The following is a 13,389-nucleotide window of genomic DNA, read 5'->3' as shown; positions in this document are numbered from 1 at the left end:
TAGTTCTTTGGTTGAGGCTCTCAAACCTACACTATCTATTGAATGTTGTTATCCGGATGGATTAACTGCTTCCTAAATGTACTTTTCTCCCCAGAAAGGGCAAGTGGCAATTCTTATCAATTTACTGGAGATTTTCTTACCAAGCGCTATACTAGGCAAGGCCTACTTGTATTTTATTTCATTATTTAATTTATAGGACTTTAAAATTCTGTTTCTACACTCTGAACTGTGATGGGAGTCTAGTTTAAAGGTCTTTGGGCTTGTATACATTACCCGTGCCAATGAACATATATAAATACATCAAACATTATCTACAGTGATCCAGACAAATAATCCCACAATATTTATGCTGATGTGCCATTTTGATAGCTAACATTCCATCTATCAATGGTGTTCATAAAAAGTCTAGGTTATATAGCCTGAATATAATGTAAGAATAATGTCTAATCATTTCCTTGTAGTGTACACGTTTTATTGCCTTCTGATTTCCTTCTATCCTGCAGCTGATTTTCCTTTATCCTCTCTGTTACGCAGTCACCAGAAGCTGCGACAAAGAGCTACACTGCTAAAACTTTGCCTCCATACATGAAGCCTTCAATTACTGACTGCTGAAGCAGACAGAATCCTATTAGCAAAGAAGACAATGAGGCGAAGCAGAGCCCTGCCCTAGCAGTATAAAAATAATTAGCCAAAAGTTATCAAACATGCAAGAAAACATAGGCTAACATCACTAACAATACCAAGCACAAAACAAATGCGAAAGGCAGTAACGGAAGTACTGACTAAATGTGTGACTATTGCCATTCACCTATTAGAAATAATAACGGCACATAGTGATTCTGCGTCAGAAAATACGGAACTAAAATAATTTGAATAATAAAATAATGAAGAACAATATATATTACACTGGCATAGCAAATAATGCTGGACATATTCAATGTCACTATGTGTAGCTAAACATATGGATGACCAGTGATCTCTTCCTGTTCAGATGTACTCAGCAATTTAACTACGTTCATTGTATGACATCAATACATGCTAAATGATGTAACCACTGAACGACATCACACCAAGCTGCATAATGTAACCACTGAACGACATCACACCAAGCTGCATAATGTAACCACTGAACGACATCACACCAAGCTGCATAATGTAACCACTGAATGACATCACACCAAGCTGCATAATGTAACCACTGAACGACATCACACCATGCTGCATAATGTAACCACTAAATTACATCACACCAAGCTGCATAATGTGACCACTGAATGACATCACACCAAGCTGCATAATGTAACCACTGAATGACATCACACCAAGCTGCATAATGTAACCACTGAATGACATCACACCAAGCTGCATAATGTAACCACTGAACGACATCACACCATGCTGCATAATGTAACCACTAAATTACATCACACCAAGCTGCATAATGTGACCACTGAATGACATCACACAAAGCTGCATAATGTAACCACTGAATGACATCACACAAAGCTCCATAATGTAACCACTGAACGACATCACACCAAGCTGCATAATGTAACCACTGAATGACATCACACAAAGCTCCATAATGTGACCACTGAATGACATCACACCAAGCTGCATAATGTGACCACTGAATGACATCACACAAAGCTGCATAATGTAACCACTGAATGACATCACACAAAGCTCCATAATGTAACCACTGAACGACATCACACCAAGCTGCATAATGTAACCACTGAATGACATCACACCAAGCTGCATAATGTGACCACTGAATGACATCACACCAAGCTGCATAATGTAACCACTGAACGACATCACACCAAGCTGCATAATGTAACCACTGAATGACATCACACAAAGCTCCATAATGTAGCCATTGCATCACACTATGCTTCATGCTAAAGCTATTTTATGACATCACTCCAAGTTTCATGATGTAGCGAATGTACTACATCAATCTATGATGTAGTTATTGTGTGACATCACTCCATGACGGAACATAAAAATAAATCACTAGAGGGGCACCATGCAGACAGAGTTCTTTATGGTATAAATGTGTCATTACACCATTGTATCTACTCATTACATATGACATTTTGAATGTAATCCTGAACTTGACAAATGCATAGGATTTATAATATTTAAAAAATAAAGAAAACATTTTAAGATCCGTTTTGTTCTTGTGAATTCATTCATTGATACTCCAGTATGCCAATTACTGCATATAATTTAGTACAGTAATTGAAATGAATAAAAATAGATTTCCGCCGATGTAGTGCTGTTTTGTAGCAGGTTACACTGCAAGCACTTAGAAACTATTTGCTCTAGAAGGGTCTGTGCTTTATTTTGAGGAAATCTTTTGTATCTATTATAGTGTCAGCTGCTGATGTTGTAGCTGCGCTGACCCCTAGTGGGAAGAAATAGAATGCAACTACCAATGTCATGCTTAAATGAAAATTATTAAGACAAACCTAAAGAACTGATCAAATGAAAATAATTATTATGCTGAGGGTTTGAAATCACATACAGAATATAGAAACCATTCTTTTTTTTTTTTTTTTTTAAACTGTACAATACAAAAATGTAAGCATGTTTATAAAAGAAATGCAACTAATATTAATACAAAGCAATTGGGTAATGTAAACATCAAACTCTGTGACGCTAAATAATCATCAAAAAAAAGGAGTGTTATGCTGGGTACACACTGCCCAATATATTTTCCGTTCAACTGAACGGTCAATATCATGGACACGTCAGAGGGTGTGTACCAGCAATTCACAGACATACTGCGTTGTCCCTGCAGCACAGCGGATGGCAGATATATCTGCAGATATACTGGCGCAAAGTGTTGGGTGTTTCATGTACCCTTGCTGTGGGGGCAGATGTCACAGCTGGGCAGGCAAATTCAAAATGTCCACCTAGTTACATGACATAGACCGATATATCGAGCGACCGGTGGGTAAGTGTGTACACTTACTGTACCTTGATTGGCCACTCGGTTCGCAATAATCAACTGGCAGATCAAGGTAAGTGTACATGCTTACTGATCAGTCAGTGCGATGGTGGGTCCACCGACATATCTGTCAGGTGAATACCCAGCCATGAACAATGTGTTCCCGGCTGATCCGACGTGCGATGGGAACCTGCATTGCGCCATGCACGCACACTTACATAATGGCTGGGTACAATGGCACAATGTACAATGCCATGCTGCACAACGTACCCAATATCTTCTGGTTGGCAGGGGCAATAAGGTATACACACTGTGCGATCCGGCTGATGTGTCGTTCACATTTGTCCGGAATCAACATATTGAGCAGACATCGTTAAGGTGTGTACCCACCCTTCATAAATACGTATATAGTTATGGGGGAAAAAAAAGTATTTTGGGGCATTATCACAGAGTGAATCATAGAAACCAGTATCACAATTCATCCACATTTTCTATGTCAGGCATGATCAACCAGTGGCTCTCCAGATGTTGTGAAACTACAATCCCCAGCATGCTCTGCCAGACAGCTGATGGGATGATTTGCTTCGGGTGACAAAAATCCTAGTTCCAGCCCTGCTGTGTGATCAGTCATATGAGAGGCAACAAGAGTCCCGATAAGATCTGTTCTACTAGCCTATCCATTTCACTAACAGATCTGCTCTGTGTGGCTGTGGCTGAATCTTGTGTGGATCTCTGATATATCTTGTAAATTGCTGAGGACTAATTTTAATTTATAGTGGAATTTTGTCCAAATAATTCTCTTTGGTTGAGTTACGAGATAATTAGCAGCAGTGTATAAGTTGCCCAGATATCGACTGTGCATTCTCCACAAATCATGAGACACAATAACACACCAGTGTGCGGGTAAGTAACCTGTACATAAAACTGACACACACATTACGCTAGGTGTTTGGATCCCAGATTGGGATTTACGCTCAAACTCAACATGGTACGGATTTAAAAATCTATATAGAATGGCTCGCATACTGCTATATGAGAAAATGACATATCATTAATGATCAGATGTATTATTATTAAACGTTCCAAAGTGACATGTATTTTGTGGATTACACAATTTTTACATATGGAAAAGTAACAAAAAAAGAACTTTTGTGCAATCCAGCAAGTAAAGCCTTGTGTTAGACACTAGTAGGTATAAAACAATAATATGTGAAACTATTGTTGCAACCGCTCTTATCTCCACGGATATTATACAGAGTAACACTTATTTAGAAATAAATAAATATCTAACTCATCTATGTGGGTCGGGGCTGCGTTACAGACAGCGGAATCCCGGCAGCATAATGCCGGTGGGCAAGGAGCGCAACTAAGACCCTTGCGGGCTCGCTACTCTCGCCACAGGTTCTATTCCCACTCTATGGGTGTCGTGGACACCCCCGAGAGGGAATAGAGCCTTTTGGTCGGCATTCTGTGTGCCGGCATTTCTAGTGTTCGGGATCCCGGCGTCAGCATGCTGACCGCGGGGATCCCGAGCGCCGGTCTGCTAACCGCATTCCATCTCCGTGATATCATAAACAGCACTGTCTAAAGTAAATCAATTATCTATAGGATTTAAGTTGTATATGATTTTTTTTTATAGAACATAAAAGTATGAGTATTGTGGTATTAATATTTCTGTCACATAGTTGCGATTAAAAGGTTTAAATACATTTATATCCAGAAACTGGGTATCCGGACTCCAGGTCGACACCAAAAAGGTCGACACACCTTAGGTCAACATCAATTGGTCGACGTGGACAAAAGGTCGACATGGAAAAGGGTCGACCTGAGTTTTTCAAATTTTTCATTTTTGGAACTTTCATACTTTCCGATCCACGTGGACTACGATTGGTAACGGTAACCTGTGCCGAGCGCAGCGAGGCACCTTGCCCGAAGCATGGCGAGTGAAGCGAGCCATGCGAGGGGACGCAGTGCACTAATTGGGGTTCCCAGTTACTCTACGAAGAAAACAACACCAAAAAAACATAAAAAACGCATGTCGCCCTTAGGTGTGTCGACCAATTGGTGTCGACCTAAGGTGTGTCAACCTTTTTGGTGTCGACCTGGAGTCCCAGACCCCAGAAACTGATAGGGGTGAGAAAACTCTTGGCCTTTCCAATTCTGAGTACTTCTAGATGTCTGGCCTAAGTGAGAGCATGGGCTAGCAGCTATAAGAAGAAAGACTAGTCAGAGTAGACGTTCAATTTGAATGGCATCAGTCTCCATGCATTACAAGTGTTACAAAGTACAAGATTATCTATGTAATATATAAGGGAAGTTAGTAGGATTTACCATGACGTGAATCAGTTCTGATGTATGTGTGTTTGAATTAATTATCCAACCCATAGTGTCTTTATAAACTGCTTCCAAATTACACTCCATAATATTTGGGGAATAAGTAATCCATGATCAAGCCGTAATGACGCTCTCAGGCATTTATTAAACCAGATAAATATTTGAAAGGCTTTGGTTAAAAGTCTTAAATCTAGTTGCAGGAGTACAGCTGGCTAAACAGTCAAACCATAACATAAAAGAGAGGATGGGAAGATGGCGCCTCCGGCTACTAACAAGAAGGGGATCCTGGTGGGCTTAGCCACTGCTGAAAGTGCCCAGTATCTTTCACATACGGACACACCTAATTCTTTCCCTAGTAATCAGGTTTTGTGAGTGTAGGGAGGTACCACATGTGTGTACATTAAAGGCCTGACACAGTGACATGATCAGGTAACAATCATCTGCAGTTCTTTTTTTTTTTTATTTTTTTTTAGTTGAACCCACACGTGGAGCTGTACCAACAACAAGGAGGCAGTGACGATTGAGAAATGTCACACTGTTGGGAAATAAGGGTGGGGTGATTTTCATACTGTGTAACACATTTATCAGTTAGTGTCACACACAATATGCGACTTCAATTGCATTACACTGCGTAGGAGATATATATTCTTAGGCTGGCCACACACGGAACTGTGTGTGCAGCCGATGCAACCGAGTGCCGACATATCGGGCGGTCCCCACACATCGGGCGATCCGGTGCCCAACTGCCCGCTATGCCAGCCCTCTTCTGCATAGCGCCGCATGGGATCGTCTGCCTGCATTGCTGATCATTTCAACTTGCAGAAAGATCAGCAATGCAGGCGGACGACCCCACGGGTACGTGCAATGGACAACATCGTGCCCACACACGGAACGATATAGCTGCTATATTGTTCCAATTCGTCGGATCAGCAGCTATATCGTGCAGAGTATGGGGGCCTGCAAAGTTACAAAGGTCTGTTTTAATTTGCACACTAGCACAATTTGATCTGGCTCTAATAGTAGCTTACCTATACCATCTCAGTTGTAGGGAGCAGCAACATAGACAGACAGGGGGTGGTCATAAAGTGGTTACCCAAACTGGAAGACCATGCTTTCCCCAGGTGTCAGTACTCATTCGTGCTAATCCCGGAGCTATAACTAGACATTTACATATATTTCACACAGGGACATAAGGCAAGCACTGGCGCCCAGCAAAAGCACTTGCTATGATGCCCCTATCCAAATAAACTATACATAAACACACACACACACTTATAGGGCACTCCAAAGAAAATAGATTTGGACACCAATCCTCTTATATCATCATTTATGCACTAAGAGCTCGATCATTTAGTTACATTATCCTTTATTTTCAATTATATTTGTTAGGCAGTCATACCCAGGTTTTGAATACATGACTTCCCATATTGCAGTCAGACACCTTACTCATGGAGATATTAGTTCCTGTATGGAAAGTATGAGAGTATTTTGAAATGTGTGCCTTAAACAAAGGAGTGTGTGACTGAAGGTGCTTAGGGACTTAAGGGTGAGATGGGGCGGCCAGGGAATTCTCGGGATTAAAGAGAAGGAAGTTGACAAAATTGACAGGTGCTGCAGAACAGTGCCCCCTGCCTTGTGGTGGAACATGTTGCACCACCCTAGTTACGGTCCTGGCTAGTGCCATAAATCCAACAGGCTCAAAAAAGTGGTGTCACACAAGCACTTTTACACCACAACGCTGTGTGTTACAGGCTGTTTGAGTTGGAGCACCTCTTTGCACGCAAACAAAACATCTTCGTATCAAAGTTGTTTTTTCAACTTTTGCTTACTACACATGTATAAAAATGCTAACTTTATGTTTAAGGCTATATTCCCTGTTTGGATTTCCATATAATAACTGGTTATGGCTGTATACTTCTGGCACTTACACTTTTCAGTGTTAAGTATCGTGAAGAGAATAAATCCATGAGGCTCACATTCACTCTATTCACTTTATTAGTGAGGACCAATAAAAAAAATAGGAATTTAATACATACCGGTAATTCCTTTTCTCGTATTCCGTAGTGGATACTGGGGATCTGTACTTTAGTACCATGGGGTATAGATCGGGTCCACTGGAGCCTGGCACTTTAAAACCTTTACTATGTGTATGTGTGCTGGCTCCTCCCCTCTATGCCCCTCCTACTAGACTCAGCTAGGAAAACTGTGCCTGAGGAGACGGATATACCACGAAAGAAGGAATAATACAACAGCGGTGAGGCAACAAGCCAACAAACAACCATAACCAAAAGGCGGGTGCTAACCAGAACAGAGGATAGCAACACCAACCCAAGGATAGCACAGCTATACCAACATAATAACCGGACCGCAATGGCGAGCCAACCAAAAACTTACTCAGGTAAGCAGGAATCAAAGCACTGAGGCGGGCGCCTAGTATCCACTACGGACTATGAGAAAAGGAATTACCGGTAGGTATTAAATTCCTATTTTCTCTAACGTCGTAGTGGATACGGAGGATCTGTACTTTAGCACCATGGGGTAGTCGCAAAGCTCCCAAATGGGTGGGAGAGTGCTGAGACCCCTGTAAAACCGACTGACCAAACTGAAGGTCATCCTTGGCTAAGGTGTCGTACCGACAGAACTTAAAAAAAGCGTTCGAACCAGACCAAGTAGCAGCTCGGCACAACTATAAGGCCGAGACACCCCGGGCAGCCGCCCAGGAAGAGCCCACAGACCTCGCCGAGTGGGCCTGAATAGACGTCAGCAAAGGCAGCGCCGCCGAAGTATAGGCCTGCTGAATGGTCAACCTGAGCCAACGAGCAATGGATTGCTAGGAAACCGGATGACCAACCTTGGTGGCATCATAAAGGACAAACAGCGAATCAGATTTCCGATGCCGTCCTCTTGACATAAATCCTCAGAGCTCTCACTACATCCAGGGACTCTGGCCCAACAGAAGCGTCAGACAACACCGGAACCACAATGGGTTGATTGATTGCGGTGGTTGGATGGTGCCTCTCTGGGACTCCTCTGGATAGCTGGTACCTTTGAAAAAGCTGCAAGGCATATGCAGCGAAACGCGTCAGGTCTTTACCCTTTGGAGCAGGACTTCTTCTCAATTGGATCCGGACCAGCCCTTATCAATTTTCCAGCTATCCAGAGGAGTCCCAGAGAGGCACCATCCAACCACCGCATTGCATGAGGTACCCACTGCATATGGGACATTGCATTCCATCTTTAATCCTCTAGCGGCATATGGAATCTATAAAGGATTCTCTAAATACCATATAAAAGGGATTATAATTGGACTCTTAACACTCTAGGGCAATATTTGGAACGGATCCTACAGAGCTTATATGACACATGTCCTGAACCATTATTCTGGGTAAAAAACTTTTTATTCCTTTCTTGTATGCACATGGCACATTTAATTGTACGGAATATTGCTGTTTTTTAATTAGTTAGCGTTTTTAATAAATTTATCAAATTGTACACATTTAGTGGATTATTGTTCTTTTCCCCTTGAAGCGCAGCCTCCCCTCTTTTTCTTTTCCAGTGTAAATATATTGGGAGTGACTTCCCTCTTAAATTTGGCTGCCGCTTAGCCGAGCATCTCGCCTCACAGCGCCCGAATACCCTTGGGTATATATTATCTCTTCTTGCACCCATATCCACTCCCGCTTGCAGGAAGAGTAGAAAACGACCGATTCTAAATTCCACGGGAGACACCTTTCTACTTTCACACCAGGAAACATACTTTTTCTAGATACGATAATGTTTTGAGGTAACCATCTACCTGGCTTGGACTATGGTGGAAATAACCCGTGATGGAAGACCTTTTCTTGCTAGACTCTACCTCTCAACTTCCAAGCCGTCAAACGCAGCCACTGTCAGTCTGGATAGACGAACGGACCTTGTTGAAGAAGATCCTTTTGGAGCGGTAGAGGCCAGGGATCCTCTAGAGCCATGGTTAGGAGGTTTGAGTACCACGCCCGTCAAGGCCAATCCGGGGAAATCAGAATTGCTTGAACGCTTTCCCTTAGTCTTTTTAGAACCCTTGGGATTAGCGGTAAAGGAGGGAACAGGTACACAAACTGGTACGTCCACGTCGTCGTCAGCGCGTCGACTGCTATGGACTGTGGATCCCTCGTTCTGCAACAGTAAAGTGTTGTTGAGACGAGAAGCCATCAGATCAATCTGCGGACAGCCCCACCGGTGAATTAACTGTTGAAACAGCTGGGGATGTAGGCCCCATTCCTCCGATGGAGGTCGTGTCTGCTGAGGAAGTCCGCTTACCAGTTGTCCACTCTTGGAATGAATATGGTTGAGATGGCCCTTGTGTTGGCCTCTGCCCAGAGGAGGATGTTTGACACTTCTCGTATCACAGCTCTGCTTCTTGTTCCCCCTTGTTGGTTCATGTACGCCACCGCCGTGGCATTGTCCGATTGAACCTGGATCGCACCATACCTCAGGAGAAGGGAAGCTTGCAGAAGGGCATTGTAAATTGCCCTGAGTTCCAGGACATTTATCGGCAGAGTAGATTCATGACTTTACCATATCCCCTGGAATTGGGCCCCTTGGGTCACAGCCCCCCAACCCCGGGGCTGGCATCTGTTATCAGTAGAATCCATGATTGGATATTGAAATTCCTGCCTTCTACCAGGTGAGGAACTTGCAGCCACCATCAGTAGCGGCTCTTGCCACGGGCAAGCAGGACTTTTGCCCGGGGTGCCACCTTCCAGAGGGCGCCGCACCATGGCAAGATCCGCCACTGTGCCCCCCCCCCGCTGGTCCTCCGCTGTGAAGGGAACCAGACGCTACGCGTCTAGTTTCCCTTCGTGGAGAGAACCTTTGCTGTGCGGTGTACAGCATTGTGGCACAGACGCTAGAGGTCTGGAATCAGGAGCGGGGATGTAAGTATACTTTGTTTTCTTCTTTTCTTTCAGCAGGCTACAAATGGGGGCGTAACTGACCACGGCCCCATATTAAGCCACGCCCCTGACGTTTTGCCCGGGGCGTCAAAAGGGCAAGAACCGGCCCTGGCCACCATAATAGGGAAATCCGAGCTTTCGGAAATAAGGTCACTTCCTGATGCATGTGAAGGTGAAACCCTGACCATTTGTCCAGCAGATCCAGCTGAGACGGCTGGGCACAAAATCTGCCGTATTGGATTGCCTCATAAACAGTAATCATCTTCCCCAGCAAACATATGCAAAGATGTATGGACACCTTGCGTGGACGGAGCACTGAGCAGACCAAAGCCTGGATAGCCAAGACCTTGTCCATCGGGAGAAACACCTTTTGTGACAAAGTATCCAGTATCATTCCCAGGAATTGGAGACATTGGGTCAATTCCAGGTGAGATTTCTGGAAGTTTAGAATCCACCCATGATCCGTAAGCAGGCGAGTCGTTAGATCAATGCTGTGCAATATACGCTCCCTGGACATAGTCTCCTACTTGGATGATCTCCTGATAAAGGCTATGTTGACTCCCATCCTGCGCAGTTGAGGAACCACCTCCGCCATGACTTTGGTGAAGACCCTCGGAGCTGTGGAGAGGCCAAAGGGCAAGGCCTGAAACTGGAAGTGGTCAACCAAGATGGCAAACCTGAGGAAGCCTGATGAGGGGGCCACATGGGAATGTGTACGTAAGCATCCTTGACATCTGGGGATACCAAGAATTCCCCCTCCTCCAGACCGGACACCACAGCCCGCAGGGATTCCATCTTGAATGTGAACACCCGCAGATACGGGTTTAGAGACTTCAGGTTTAAGATGGGTCGCACCGAACCGTCCAGTTTTGGAACGACAAAAAGACTGGAGTAAAACCACCTTTTGTGTAACGGAGGAGGTACTGGAACCACCACCTCCGTCCACAAAAGTTTTTGAATTGCCTCTTGCAAGGTAACTTTTGCAGTGGGCAAAACTGGTAAGCCCGATTTGAAAAATCTGTGAGGAGGAAGTGCTTGAAATTCCAGCCGGTATCCCTGGGAAATTAGATCCCTCAACCAAGGATCACGGCAGGACTTCGCCCACACGTGGGTAAATTGTTGAAGGCGAGCACCCACCTGAAAGTCGCCTTGCTGCTGGGGCCAACCGTCAAGTGGAAGGCTTAGCGGCAGGGGATCCGGTGGTCTGGTCCAGGGTTGCAGCAGTTGCAGGTTTACGGGACTTACCACGAGATCCTCTCGGAGTGGTGGAGACTCCCCGGCCCCTGCCTCTGAACCAAGCCACACGAAAGTACTGCAAGGAGGGTCCAGTGTAAGAACGTCTAGCAGGTGGCGCAGCCGACGGCAGATAGGTAGGACTTACTCGCTGTTGCTTGGGAAATCCATTTAATTCATCCCCAAACAAGGCATCACCTGTAAAGGGAAGATTTTCTACACCTTTTTAGGACTCACCATCTGCTGACCAATGATGCAACCACAGAGCTCTGCGTACCGAAACTGCCATAGCAGTAGTGCGGCCATTTATCTTTACACAATTCCTTTATAGCCTCGCTCATAAAATTTGCAGCATCCTGTATGTGTTGCAGCAGAGTAATGACCTCATCCTGGGGCAGATTGTCTAAACCATTAATAATAATATCGGACCACTTGACCACTGCCCTGGAAATCCACCCACAAACTATTGTGGGGCGCTCTGCTACACCCGCTGCCTTATAAATTGCCTTGAGAGTGGTCTCAATTTTACGGTCAGCCGGCTCTTTTAGGGATATAGCCCCTGGCACCAGCAGTACCAATTTCTTAGACAGTCTGGACACAGACGTATCCACTGACGGGGAGTTTTCCCATTCCTTCCTGTCCTCAGCTGGGAGGGGAAAGGTGGCTAAAAACCTCTGAGGAATTTTACATTTCTTATCAGGTTTTAACCATGCTTCCCTGGAGTTTAACTCTTTAGACACAGGAAAAGTTGCTGAGGTCTTTGGTGTAACATAAAAGTACAACTCCTCTTCTGGTTCCGACTCCTAATCCGGTAAGTTTAGAACCTCTCTTACAGCAAAAATGAGGGCCTCCACCCCTAGGGACAGAGAGCTGTCCTCATCCATATCATGATCATCCACATCGGGCTGATCAGAATCACAATCAGACTGGAGCACCTGTAGCAGTGAGCGTTTATGTGAGAAGGCTGAGAAGCCTTTCTGGTATCTGATGCTTTAACCATACAATTAATAGACTGTTTCAACAGCTGTCTCTCCTTTTTAGCTGGAGCTAATTCTGAATTGACATTCTGAATCATGCTTTTAAAATGATCTAACCAGTCAGGTGCCTGTAAACTGTGTCCCTGTGGAGATAAGGAGCATTGTTCACACATGAGGGACCCCGCTGATGAAGGGGTAGAGTTACAAGCAGCACACATAACCATGTCCACAGACATATTTACGCAACTGAACATACAGCGCAGCTCACTGAAAACACCTCCACACAGACCCTGGAGTGACACTGAGGAAAAGGAGACCAGCACACAAACACAGCAGCCCAACGTGTGAATGTAAATGTACAACCTGTTTAAGTGCAGCGGCGCTGCCACTGGAGAGAGCTCCCCCTGCTATGACCCCCTGGTACCAGGACAGAATTCTGTAACAACGTGGGTCCCCGGAGGAGCAGCGTGCATGCAGCCATCATGATCCGCATCAGAAGGAAATGGCGCCTTCCCGACTATGGTCACGCTCCGGGAAGCCCCACCCCTTGCAATGGCACGCGGTCCCTGTAATTTTTCTTTTTATACTGGCAATGTTAAAACACAGTAAAACCATAACAGTATACACAAAGCCTGTCTGACAGTGAGCACTGCTGAGGAGAGCCAGTTTTGTCCGCGGCAGGCACCGCAGCTCGTGTTTGCCGCATGACATGCCGGCAAAACTGCACTGGGGATCCGCTAACCGGAACCCCGGTGTAACACTCCCCGCACCTTGATCTTCAGCATCTGTAAGATGGTGGCGACTAGCTGCCAGCGTGGGCACACATACTAATGATGTGTGATCAGCACCTCAGGAGCGCAGTGTCCTGTCAGCTGGGATTGCGAACCATTAACCCTCAGGAGGTTGGTTCGGTCTCCCCTCTAAGTCCCACGAAGCAGGTAGACTGGTTGCCAAC

The 13,389-nt window shown here is 44.9% G+C and overlaps 1 protein-coding gene across 1 annotated transcript in view; it reads right to left on the bottom strand.

Moving 5' to 3' along the window:
• Positions 1–13,389, bottom strand: part of AP3B1 (adaptor related protein complex 3 subunit beta 1) — a 494,777-nt gene that overhangs the window by 6,627 nt on the left and 474,761 nt on the right. The gene's annotated exons all lie outside the window — the stretch shown is intronic.

This window comes from Pseudophryne corroboree, chromosome 1 (genome assembly GCF_028390025.1).
Source record: "Pseudophryne corroboree isolate aPseCor3 chromosome 1, aPseCor3.hap2, whole genome shotgun sequence".
Lineage (NCBI taxonomy): Eukaryota > Metazoa > Chordata > Amphibia > Anura > Myobatrachidae > Pseudophryne > Pseudophryne corroboree.
This window is presented reverse-complemented; position numbering and strand designations above follow the sequence as displayed.